This window comes from Myxocyprinus asiaticus, chromosome 22 (assembly GCF_019703515.2).
Source record: "Myxocyprinus asiaticus isolate MX2 ecotype Aquarium Trade chromosome 22, UBuf_Myxa_2, whole genome shotgun sequence".
Classification (NCBI taxonomy): Eukaryota; Metazoa; Chordata; class Actinopteri; order Cypriniformes; family Catostomidae; genus Myxocyprinus; species Myxocyprinus asiaticus.
The window spans coordinates 44,655,769-44,670,028 of record NC_059365.1 but is presented as its reverse complement, the minus strand read 5'-3'; the positions used below and the strand labels follow the sequence as shown (position 1 = coordinate 44,670,028).

The following is a 14,260-nucleotide window of genomic DNA, read 5'->3' as shown; positions in this document are numbered from 1 at the left end:
CCTTTGATACCAACTGAGCTTTTAAGAAATACCTGCCTACATGGCATCAACTAGTAATGTACTTCCAAGACCATTATGTTTCTAAGGAATATATATACAGGTCATGAAGTTCATCTTTCTTTATTCAAGGTGACCATTAACCTCAGACACCTGACTACAAGTGGTTTATGTCTAATGCATATTGTATATTATCTGTAAAGTGGAAAGAGTTGGGAATGTCTGATTATCAGGCTGCTTCACAACTTCTGAGGGCCATTTTATTTGCTCTTTTATTTACTCTTTGTTGCTTTTTCATTCATCCTAAAATCTCATAAGAGAAATAGACACAACAATGAGTGAATTGTTGGAATACAGTTAGTGTATAGAGCTATACAATTAAGGAGAATTAAGGTCTTGGTGAGGATTTGATGAGAAATGTTTGAGTTCATGTTGAGATCTCTGACTTTTGGTTGCTCAGATATGCCAAATTACATGTAATAATAGTCTGCAGAGTTTGAGACATTGCTGAGACCTCTTGAGAGAACTCTCCATTTGCTTTTCATTTAATCTCATTGCTGTCTAGAAGAAATGACTGAGATAGATATTCAAGAGAGAAAGAAAAGTTTTGTAAACAAATTCACAGGCTGCTACAATTAACTCTAGATTTGAGAATTGTCTCTAGATTTGACAGTTTGAAGTTTGTGATATTCCTGGTGAATCTTTGAAAGATATTCAAGAGTTTTGTTCAAGGCAGTTAGCAAGTAAACAAGATATACTCTAAATCTGACCACAAAGTCTTTGCAATTACTTTGTTGTTGTGTGTGCAATCTTTCATAGAGTCTGCTGCAGCCCATTGCAGGAAGGTGCCTCGATTTGTTCTTGACAGGGTGGCAGGACTCTAACCCTGACCATATTGAGCTTGTAAGACCGATCAGCCTGTCAGACACAAAGCTAGGGCACCTTGCTTGTCAAAACCTGTGCTGATGAAGGAAATGTCAGCATCATTACTGTTGCTAACGCATAGCAATTCTAACACATCATGTTATGATGTAAATTAAGTTTTGTTTCAATTTCAGCAGCTTTCATGTCAGCCGTAGGTCCACATTAGATTAATGAGATGAGTACGGAGAAGTGACTTGTAAATTTGATGGTCACTGTGTAACTAGTCTCATTTTCATAAAGACAGCTTTTTTTGTAGAGAAATGCATGTAAATAACTCAATTATGCATCAAGAGTTCAGTGGTCCATGTCAATAATTTTTCATGCTGCTATTTTGTGCATAATACATCCACTGCATGTATCCCCTGTGTGGGATAGACTTACAGCCTCTTCAGTGACATGCACTGTATAAAGCTTTCAAAAAGCTCCTAGATCACATCTGATTTTCCACAACTCGTGTTGTTTAGAGTTTTTTTGTCTACTGAAATTTCTTGGAAATATATTTTTCAATGTTTCATCAGCTGTACGATCCAAAAACACTTTAAAATGCAGTACAGCCCACTGAAGATATCCCTCACATCCTCGTTGTCATTCCTGTCAACAATCGATGGAGCTGCTGTGGATATGTTCTATAGACCTTACCTTATTCACAGTAGCGCCATGTTTGATTTTAACCTGTTATATCTCTCATCTCCATCTCTCTAGAGTTCCATCTGAATTATACAGGTATTTTCTCTAGCTTGTAAATTATTACATTTTAATAATATAAGTAGGCCTTTGTAGCAGAAATAAATATACATAATAATATACTAAATACTACATTAATACTATACATCCATACTTTTCAAAATATCATTTAACAATTTATCTTTAATTTACATATTGTTATGTTATAAACATCATAACTGATTTAGCAGCAAGGTCTCCTCTGTCAGGATTTCATCTTTATTTTCAGTGCATTCTGTCAACTTTAAACGTACTGGTTACTTTCGTAACCTCCGTTCCCTGATGGAGGGAATGACAAGTTGTGTAGATGTGGTGACACTAGGGGTCACCCTTGGGAGCCCCAAACACCTCTGATCTTTGAGAAAAGGCCAATTGGAATTGGCAATTGGAATTTGCATGCCACTCCCCCGGACATACGGGTATAAAAGGAGCTGGTCGCAACCACTCATTCAGGTTTTGTGCTGAGGAGCCGAGACAGGGTCCCGGCCATTTCAGCGGGTAGTTCAGAGTTGTGGCAGGAGGGACACAACGTCTCATTCCCTCCATCAGGGAATGGAGGTTACGAAAGTAACCAGGACTTTCCCTATCTGTCACTCACTCGACGTTGTGTCGATGTAGTGACACTAGGGGTCCCTATGCGAAATGCCACAACTAGCTGAACTGTGTTACGTGGACTGGCGGTGCGAGATGGGCAAACCATTGCGTGCCTCGTAGCCAGCGCACCTGGCTGTCACGTAACCTCCCCCAACACTCTTATGGAGCTTCGTACGGTCCCCCGCACCTCGGGGACAAGACGACTGCCCAAAATAGGGACAGGCCGCCCCAGCCGTGGCCTCTTCTCTTACCCAGTGGGCGATCCTCTGTTTGGAGGCAATTCTCCCATTGTCCTCTGAAGCAGACAAAGAGCTTCTCAGAGGCTATAAAGCTCTGCGTGTGATCCAAGTAGATGCACAGAGTTCGTCGGAACCTTGGGCATATAGCTCGGTCTGGGCCTCAGGACCATGTGAGAGTATTCCAGACCGAACTCCAGGCACTTGTCACTGACAGAGAATGCCTGCAGGTCCCCTACCCTCTTGATGGACTTGAGCTCAGTCAGGAGGGCAGTCTTCAAGAGACTGCCTTTACCTCAACTGGCTCCAGGGCTCAAACGGGGCTCCCCGCAGGACCACAGAGAGATCCCATGAGGAAATGATGCACAGTCTGGGAGGATTCAACCTCCTCATGCCTCTAAGGAACCTGATGATCAGGTCGTGCTTCCCTAAATACTTACCGTCAACTGCATTGTGGTGTGCAGCCATAGTGGCCGCGTACACCCTCAAGGTGGGGGGGACAGCCACCCCACCAGCCTCTCCTGCAGGAAGGAAAGCACTGACCCAACTGCGCATCTCTGAGGGTCTTCACGTCGGGAAGAACACCACTTAGCGAACAGATGCCACTGTAAGGCATACAGGCACCTCGTAGAGGGAGCCCTAGCTTGAGTGATCGTGTCTACCACTGCGGGTGGTAGGCCACTTAGGTCTACCACGTCCCATCCAAGGGCCAGACATGAACATTCCAGAGGTCTAGTTGTGGGTGTCAGATTGTGCCCCATCCCTGAGAGAGGAGAGCCCTCCTCAGGGGAATTCGCCAGGGAGGGGCTGTCACGAGGAGTGTGAGGTCTGAGACCCAAGTCTGGGTGGGCCAGTTGGGTACCACTAGGATGACCTGCTCCTCGTCCTCCCTGACCTTGCACAGGGTCTGTGCAAGTAGGCTCACTGGGGGGAACGCATACTAGCGAGGCCCACAGGGCCAGCTGTGTGCCAGCACATCTGTGCCGAGGGAAGCCTCGGTCAGGGCGTACCAGAGCGGGCAGTGGGAGGATTCCCGGGAAGCGAACAGGCTTACCTGCGCTTGACCGAATCCACTCCAAACCAGCTGGACCACCTGGGGGTGGAGTCTCCACTCTCCCCTGAGCGTGACCTGTCGCAACAGTGCATCTGCCGTGCTGTCGAGGTTGCGCGGGATGTGAGTGGCTCGCAACGACTTGAATCACTGCTGACTCCAGAGGAGGAAGCGGTGGGCGAGTTGCGACATGCGACGTGAGCGCAAGCCACCTTGGGACTGTACTGTACAGTAGCGTCTAATGTACGCTAACATCGCTGTGTTGTCCGTCCGGACCAAGACGTGCTTGCCCTGGATCAATGGCCGAAGCCTCCGCAGGGCGAGCAACATTACGAGCAACCTGAGGCAGTTGACATGCCAACGTAGTCACGGCCCTGTCCCGGAGCCCACAGCAGCGTGCCCATTTCACACGGCACCCCAGCCACGCTCGGAGGCGTTTGTCGTAACCACGACGCGCCTGGGGTACTTGCACTATAGGGACTCCTGCCCGCAGGAATGCAAGGCCCGTCCAAGGCTGAACAGGTAGTGGCAGATCGGCATGATGACCACGCGATGTGTTCCGCGGTGCCATGCCCACCTTGCGACTCTAGTCTGACGCCAGTGCTGAAGCAGTCTCATATGCATCAACCCGAGCGGCTTGATTGCCATCGAGGACACCATATGTCCCAGGAGCCTCTGAAAATGCTTCAGTGGGACTGCCGTGCTCTGCCTGAACAACTTCAGGCAGTTCAGCACTGACTGCGTGCGCTCGCTCGTGAGGCACACCATCTGAGTCTAACTCCAACCATGCTCTGTACCGGGGAGAGCTACTCTTTCCCCAGTTGACCTGAAGCCCCAATCGGCTGAGATGCCTGAGCACCAGGTCCCTGTGCGTACACAACAAATCTTGAGAGTGAGCTAAAGCCAGCCAGTCGTTGAGACAGTTGAGGATGCGGATGCCCACTTCCCTTAGCGGGGCAAGGGCTGCCTCTGTGACTTCCATGAAGACGCGAGGCAACGGGGACTGACCGAAGGGGAGGACCTTGTACTGGTGCGCCCAGCCCTCGAAGGCGAACCGAAGAAAGGGCCTGTGCCAAGGAGAAACCAAGACGTTGAGTACGCGTCCTTCAGGTCTACCGCCGCAAACCAATCCTGATGCCGGAAACTCGCTAAAATGGGTTTCCGCGTCAGCATCTTGAACGGGAGTCTGCGCAAGGCCCGGTTCAGAACTCGCAGGTCCAGGATTGGCCGCAACCCACCGCCTTTCCTTGGTACGATGAAGTAGGGGCTGTAGAACCCCTTCTTCATCTCAGCTGGAGGGACACCATGTCCTTCCGCAGAAGGGACGCAATCTCCACGGGGAGGGCAGCGGCGTTCTTGCCCTACACTTGAGGTAAAACGGATGCCAAGGAGACAATAGCATCGGATGTACCGGCGGGTGGGGCCTCACGGCGGTGCGGATCCAGAGGTGCTACGTTGAGGGGACTCGGACCCCGAACTCGTGACCGTGCTGAGTCTGGGGGCATCGAAGCACTTACCTGGCTCCGGGTATCCACCATAGGACCGGTCAGCAACGTGGGAGGAGGGAACCGTCCTCGTAATCCATCACAACTACCCGGGTGGGTGTGTTGTGCCACAGCTGGCAATGTTAAGTGAGTGACAGATAGGGAACTGGTAGCATTGACTTGAACTCTTAAAGCGATAGTTCACAGAGAAATGAAAATTAATCATTAATCACTCACCTTCATTTTTGGGGAAACTCATATGACTTACTTTCATCCGTGCACTCAAATGGAGATGTTAGGCAGGATGAAAAGTTGAATGAAAGTGAATGGTGACTGGGGCTAACATTCAGCCTAACATCATCTTTTGTGTTCCACAGAAGAGAGAAATGCACGGGCTTGGAACAACATGAGGTCAAGTAATCATGACAGAATTTTGGGTGAACTAATTTTTTAAGTATTTGTTAAATGTATTTGCCAAGAACAACAATACAAATATAAGTCAACACATGATTGCATGTCTTGCTGGGAAACAAGTGACTGAAGAAAAGGGCCATAATCTATAAAATTATTCGATCTGAATAAAATTAGAGGGTAACAATTGAGAAAAGAAGCCCCCCATGAGATTTAGGTGAAATTGTTGTAAAATGTTGGATTTTTTAGTATCGTAAGTTTTATTACCCTACCCCATCTTTATATTTAAATTTTAAAAAAGTGATAAATGTGTCTGTGGAATTGGAATGAACAAGTGTGTGCTGGCAGAAATCGGGCAGTGATAAGTCCAGATGCTCAGAGTCAAAAAGGTCAGAGCTGGTGTATGATTGTGTAAGGCCATTCTCAGAGACAGAGAGATGTAATGCTGAATTTATCACTCTGTATTAGAACTCCTTGCCGAAAGTCTATTTCGTGTTGTTAAGAGCTCTCCAAAATAATTAATCACTGGCCAAACATCTAGCATCTTTGATACAATGAAATGTTCACAATTTATATTTTGCTTGCAAAAGAATTCATTTGTTTAGAATACACTGCTACTTTTGAATGGCTGTCAATGGAAAAATATGCTTTTTGAATGCATAATGGTGTAGTTACAGAACTTAATACTAACCAGCTAAAAAAAAATAATTGACCACCTGCCATAGCTGCCAACTATTTTCCCACCAATACATTGATACAATTTCCACACAACAATTTATAATGCAAATAAATTAATAAACTTCACACAAAGTGTTTTTCATATTTCCTTTCTCCAAATTATGCAAAAACCCACAGATGTCTTTTTAAACTGTTTTTAAGCTCTACCTGAGGAAGACTGATAAAAATTTTACTATGGTTAAGTGAGTGAAAGCTCAATGTAGCCCATGCGCATTTGCAAAAGTAAACACTAACACAAATCATGAATATTACTGCGATTGCCTTATGATACTTGAGATCAGTAGATTTGTTTGTTTAATGTGCTTTAAATGTAATTCATGTTGTTGGTCTTTTTTAATTATGCTTTGTGCAGGCTGTTAAGTATTTATTAAGGTTTATGTTGGAATGGAATGACACAAAACTAGATTGGTACACCTTGTCAGACTAAATTCTGCTAACAAAAGTAAAAAAGTTCTGTATGTGTGTTTCATGTATTTAAAAAATAAAACATTAATAATTTATGTATTTATTTATTTATGTATTTATTTATTATCATGCTCAGACTGAGGTTAGTTGGTCTACACCTGGACCAAGGCATTTAGTTACTGTGGTTTGCTTCTGTACAGCTGGAAACAAGTACACTAACTAAATATTGCCTTAGCCTGCTGCACAGATTTGATTCAAAGATTTAGAATTTTTACCGAGATATCACATTCTTACAATGTAGAATTTTCTTAACAGTATTTATTTGATATAAGGAATGTAATTTTATCCCTTATTTGTCAAAGGAAATTCTTCTCAAAAAAGTTGTTTTAAGTTCACAGCAGAAATAGTAGAAATGGCTTTTGCATCATTAATATTGCATCGTCCCAGAGTCATTTTACAAATGCAAAGAGTAGAGAAAGCTAATCTTTATCACTAAACAATGTTGACTGAATACATTTTTACCATGCCCACATAGTGATGTTTCTTTTTTATTTTTATATTGACTGAGTTTTATGTTATCTCTAAACGTTTTTGACACATAATATCATTAGTTACTCAGTAAGCTGAAACCATGGTTTTACTACAGTAATATTGTAGTAGTAACCATGGTTAACTGTGTGGTATCTATGGTTTAACTAAATCCCATGGTTAAACTATAGTTACTGTAGTGAAAACATGGTTAATTTTTGTAAGGGTAAACAAAACAGAACTCTAATAATTTTCTGTTTAGGCTCACAAATGTAAAAAAAATTTTTAAAAAATGACTTGAATTATGACAAAAAAATTATATTTTAAATTACTCATTCTATCCCAAGTAATCGCAAAAAAATAAATTTAATAGAAGTATCGGTATTGGTATCGATGATATTAGACTTATAATTATTGGTATCAGATCGAAAAGAAAATAAGTAGTATCACCCATCCCTAATATTTACTGTAGCAAATTATTTATTATTGTTTTATTATTATTTATTATTATTGTTTTAAAGTTATTATACCACGGAGCTGTTGAATCCTTGATTCTGATTGGTTGACAGACATTCTTGCCAAATCTCGGCAAATTATTTTAATTATTTCAAAGAGCCCGTACAGGCCACCACAGCAAAATAACCAAATAAAACAAAGACACTGGCAAAGTAAATTGGATAAGAATGACAAACAATATCTATAATATCCTACATGTATTAAAATTTCTGTGGAAAGCACCCTTGCATCAACGCGCCCCCCCGCATCACCCACACTCACTGACACACATACATACACACAAAGAGACTCACTAGCAACAGAGCCTTGATGTCAACACACTCCTGCAACTTAATCAATACAACAATTTTTATACTAACCTAAATTTATTTTATATCTGTGGAAAGCACACGCGCTCTCACCCATATTCTCATTCACAGACACACATACATACACGCATACACATAAAGACACTTGCGAGCAACACACAGAGCCTTCATGTCAACGCATCACCATGACTTGATTGATGCAACAGTTTATATATAATCCAAAATAACTTTTAATATATCTGTGGAAAGCACCCTTACATTCCCCCTCTCTCTCGCTCTCTCTCGCTCTCACACACAGACACATACATATGCACACACATAGACACTCGCGAGCTACAGAACCTTAATGTTAACAGACTCCTGTGACTCAATAAAACAGTTGCTTAGCAATGGAAAAACTATATACAAGAATGGTGATGCTACCACGCTGCTGCTGAGAAGTGTTAGCAACAATTGCTAAGCACTGTTACTGCTGACGAGAGCTGCAGCAAACACAGATAATCCCACACGCTATCTCTCTCAGTTTTCTCTCTCTCTCTCTCTCCCTCTCTCTTTCTCTTTCTCTCTCATTCAGCACAAGGCTTGGGCTGTATCAAGGCTAGACGCTGAATCTGTAACAGAAGAAAGTAGCTCTACTCGCTAGAGCATTTTAGGAATGAAAACCAGAAAACGGATAGAGATAAAACCCCTAAAATATGTCTTAAGGTGTGGTAACTGTGGTATAAGCGGAATAATTGATGCAGGGCTGTTGAATTATTGGAAAATGCTTCATTTTTTAATACATTAACTGTCAGTCATCAAATATTCGTTACATACTATAAAATGAGTTTGATAATGGTTTTAAATCCTTAGTAAAAAACTTGTTAATCATACCTAACTAATGTATTTCAGCTGATGCAAACCAGTGGTAAAGAAGTGTATTAGAACATTGATAAGGTTAATCATTTTTACAGAAATTATTATATACATTTGTATGTGTTATATTGTATTGGAAATATATTTATTATATTTATTTATTGGTAAATGTGTTTATAACTGTTTTAGGAACACTTAAAGCAATTAATGCTTAATAAAGGTCATAATAAAGCAACTCATTGTGATAGAAGACCCCTGATGCAAGACCCTAATCAGCTTGTCAGGGTTTATTTTGTGATGATGACCTGCTGTCTGTACATGATCTCTTACAAGTATTCCAGCATCTAGTGGCAGTAGAGGAAGTGTAGATTTTGTGAGCTGATGAAGAGCTGATGTTACATTGAGGGTGGTCTGGTGAACAGGTCAGTCTTCTGTTGACAAGAATGATAGCTTTCATTTGCATGCTAAAGCCGCAGCTGCCCCCTGAAGATGGATGAGGCTCCTGGCTTCATCCCTCACTGTGTTCCTGCACAATAGAGACACACTATTATACAGGGCCAAACGGACAAGCATTTATACAGCACATGGGGAACCAAACTCTCCTTGACTTCTTACTCTCTTTGAGAGGTTAACACAAGAGTCTGTTTGCCCTGGAAATGGACACAATAGACAATAGTGCAGTAGTACTGTAGGCCTAGCAGAAGTTCCCAACTGGTTTTGCTTCAGGATTTGGACATCAAGTGGTGGCGCAACACAGCACCAAAATTATTGATCATATAAAAGTAAACAAAAATACCATTTAATATGAACACTGGAAATTATTAATATTACCGTAAACTGCATAGCCCCAAAAATATGCACAATTGTTGATCATTTTGTTCCTATATTTCTTTACATTTCGATTGTGTCATGCTCTTGGCCAATAATTCACGGTATTAAAATACACTGGGCCTCATTCACAAACCATGTGTATACACTTTTTTTGTGCAGAAAACCTGTGTGCTGATAAAAAATAAATAAAAATAAAAATCCCAAATGTAAAAAGATCCCAAATTCCAAATCACTACTCAGGTGGCGCTGTAATAAATACATACTTTTTGCTAATAACTCCATAACTGAAAAGACTAGAGTTAAAATTCTCTGTTTTCTGAAAAAAAAAGCACTCCAACACACATTTGTCTGATTCTAAGGACCCTCCTGAAAAAAGTTGTTCAAAGAATTTATATTTGTCAAATAAGTGACTCATTTTCACTTATTGACATATATCTTCTAAACACGAAGTAAATGTTTTTTTTTGTTTGTTTTTTTTTTTTTATGTCCACTTCTACCCATAGGAGGCACTATAACTAAAAAACGTGGATAACTCTGCAACCGTTCCATCAAGAGAGTTGACATTTTTACATCTTTGATTCAAGTGCATTTTTCGTCCGCAGAACTGCTGCTTACTGGATGTTTCTATTTGTTTTTGTCACCATTCTGAGTAAATTCTAGAGACTGTTGTGTGTGAAAATCCCAGGAGATCAGCAGTTACAGAAATACTCAAACCAGCCCGTCTGGCACCAACAATCATGCCATGGTCCAAATCACTGAGATCACATTTTTTCCCCATTCTGATGTTGATGTGAACAATAACTGAAGCTCCTGACCCGTATCTGCATGATTTTATGCAATGCACTGCTGCTATATAATTGGCTGGTAAGATAATCACATGAATACGTAGGTGTACAGGTGTTACTAATAAAGTGCTCAGTGAGTGTATCAAGTGCCAGATGAAGTTGATATGTTTATTTGCTATCCTACTATGTACAATTATATAGTAGTATATCGTTATATGCATTTTATTAGTTGCATTTAGCAGTTTTTGGCAGCTTTCAAATCCCATATTTCTGGGGAGCGCATTCTAGACTTGCCACGGTATCATAATTTTCACACCGGTGCAGTGTTCACATTCAAACCGACTAACACCGGTATTACCGCTGGTTGGACGCTAGGTAGTACTATGGAGTAATTTTTGTTAAACAATAGCCTACACAAAAATGCAAGGCGGCTTGTTTTCAAACTTTGAACTTTATTTTTTATTGATTTTAACCAAAACATTTAAATGACACTGAGTTGTTCAACTTTTAGAAAGATGTCTTTACAACAGTTGTGAAGGGCAACATCTCTTTGGCAACGAACCTACTTCATCCATGCATTCTCTACCGGTCACAATATTTTTCACAATTTATTCACAATATTTTTATAAAAAAATTATATATATATGAGGGATCGGTGAATATTCTTGCATTAGTGACAGAAGATTTAATTCATTTATTTTAAAAAACTCAAAACTCAATCCAAAGATATTTCTAAATTCAAATTGCACTTCAAATGAAATGAAAAAGCAATTAAAATAACGAAGCAGTAAAAAAAAAACCCACATATAACTACCTTTCATTTACCATCATGCAAATATCCGTCAGTGACAACTGCGGAAAATTACTAATACAAATTAAGATCTAAAAACTATTTTAAATGTAGGCTAAATATAATCATTATAATGATGATAATAATCACTGAAATATAAATCATGGTTCGAGGTGAACGTGTTTTTGTATCATTTTATGTTTTAATCACAGATGTATAGGCTGCAGAGTTGTGGTCACAATGAACTGCTCTGTGGAAATAAAGCGAACTGTACTCAAAACGCCTCCTGAACTGAGATGTCTGAGGTCATTTGCAGCATTCTCGTAGATGATACTGTTCTTGCCAAAACATTTCAGAAGACTGAAACAAAGAAAGGGTGAGAACCCTTTACATACACTGCACGCCTCCAAACAAACAGTGCGTCAGACATGCGCATAGACGGCTTTTCTGTCATCTGTTCTTAAAAATATAATAATGTGTGTTTCTTCAAGCACATGTCTGTGTGTCTAACAGCATTTCTTGTGTCATTCTGAATCCGAGACATCTTACAGTTACCCATCATGTACATTATATTCACTATCTGCAATTAAATGTCTTCTGTGTAATTTGACACGTTGGTAAAGAAAATCTGGCTTTCAATGCGTTATTTAGGTTAATTTATCATGGGCCGCAAACTTTTAATTAGGCAAGTATTCTTTATTTAAGGATATTCTATACGTTAGGCTATTGTATTGATACTGGAAGTTCCATTCATTATGTTTCCACCGGTATAAAATTTCACACTGGTGTTGTCCCGTGTACCGAGTAAAACCGGTAACACCGTACACCATGATAGACAGCTTCTTCTTCATATGGTTCAGCGTCGTTCCTCTGGATATCTCTCTTAAATATTAAACTGAAATATTAATACATACACAATTTAATTATATTTACTATTAATTATCATTGGCAAGGTATTTGGGTGAATATATGGAATTAGCTGGTATCACAGAACTCATGCTAGAAAACAAATGAATAAAGTCATATAAAACAAAACTCTGTGAATAGATAGATAGATAGTTTACTTTATTTTTTTTTTTTTTTAGAATGAGTTCAATGATATCATCCATCCATCCATCCATCCGATAATTGAAAGTAATTAAAATATAATTCAAATAATGATCAGCAACAAGAAGAAACATTTGAACACCAGATTGAGATTTATATCAATAAATGGTGTCAGCTCAACTTTACACTCGCAATAAGAGAACGTTTAGGTATTATGCTTGTAACTTCATTTATGCTTTTACAAATCTTACTCTGCGCATGCAAATCATTTAGGCACTATTTTACCTTCATTGGAAACACAATGGCTCATGTTTGGTGTTGGAAGACAGTCTGGGCATCTTTCTCATTAGTCATTCCAATGGCAACTGGACCAATACCTGCAATACATTCAGTTAGTGCCATGTGACAGGTCAAAAATAACAAATGCTCATTTCATTCATTTCAGTGGACTGATTTGTCTTCAACATCCCAAGAGCTTAAAACAAAGATATTATATATTTATTACATTTATTCATTGTCATTATTGTAAAAAGTCATGCTTTTCTGTTTTCACCCCTGAATGCAGTAATTGTTTGTTTACCTTTATTTTATTTACAGTTTTGCATCTTTTGAATCAAATTCATTATAACAAATTGTTAATGTGTAAATGAGTCTCCTAACCACAGATCCTAATTCATCATTTAATGCACATATCAGTTTTAACACTATATTAATTACATTTTATATAATGTAAATATTTTATTGCATTCTTGATGGACCAAGTCAACACAGTTTCCAATATCACACCAAGATGGGCATTTTGGCCATTCACACACACAGCCATAATCATAAGTTGTGAGCACTTTTTTTGCATGCACAAATACCGCACACAGAATTGATATTACAGAAACCGTAGAAAGACTGGGATGCATATTGTGTAGCATCAAATTATATTTATATTTTAAAATCAACAGGTATACCAAATTAGGGCTACTGGTACTTTTGACATCCCTACAAGATGCGTTTTTAGGGGCTTTGCTTAAAGTCAGGGTTTAAGCATTCCACAGTTCATTTACTCACCCTAATGCCATCCCAGATGTGTATGACTTTCTTTCTTCAGCAGAACACAAACAAAGATTTTTGGAAGAATATCTCAGCTCCGTATGACCAAATAATACAAGTGAATGGTGACCAAATCTTTGAAGCTCCAAAAAACACAAATGCAGCATGAAAGTACTTTTTCACAGTACATCTTGCCATGGCAGTCTCTAGGCATGATCATGATTTCTAGCTCGATTTCACTTCCTAGTGCTTGACAAGCGCAGAGTGCCAGATGTCGCAAGGAAGTGTAATTGAGCTTGAAATCATGATCACCAATGAGACTGCTAATGCTGTGATTTATAGTTAAAAAAAAAAGAAAGTTATATACAGTATATTACTGTTCTCGTCCAAAACCGATTGGATCACTTCAGAAGAAATGGATTAAAACACTAGAGTCAAAGTTCAAGAGCTTCAAAGTTTTGGTCACCATTCACTTGCATTGTGTGACCTACAGAGCTGAAATATTATTCTAAAAATCTTTGTGTTCTTCAAAAGAAAGAAACTCATACACATCTGGGATGGCACGAGGGTGAGGAAATGATGAAAGACCCGCTGTTTATGTACTGCCGGCTGCTTTCAAGCGCTCACATGCATGCATGATCTATAGAGCGCTTGTGTCTCGTGGTGAATGCAACTGCGCACGTGAACACGCAAATGCACTTTTTGGTCAAAATGCCCCTTTTGAGGCAATATTAATGTAAAAACAGCCGTTAATGTATTACTAGAGTGTAAGCAGAAAGGGACAACAATTTGCGCCATCTTAATTTGATATTAATGGAAACACGGTTACTCACTATCCTTCGCTGCATGACTTAAGTCGCTTTAAGCCCAATAAATTTCAATGACAGGTCTGCTTCTCAGTCAAACTGTGACTGCACTAAATCACTATTAATGCAAATATAATAATCACACAGTAAAGATACCATCAATAATTTCAGTACTTTACTTTTTAATGTT

General features: G+C 39.9%; 1 protein-coding gene across 1 annotated transcript in view; it reads left to right on the top strand.

Annotated features, from left to right (window-relative positions):
- Window positions 1-14,260, top strand: part of LOC127413309 (X-linked interleukin-1 receptor accessory protein-like 2) — a 665,896-nt gene that overhangs the window by 592,901 nt on the left and 58,735 nt on the right. The window lies entirely within an intron of this gene.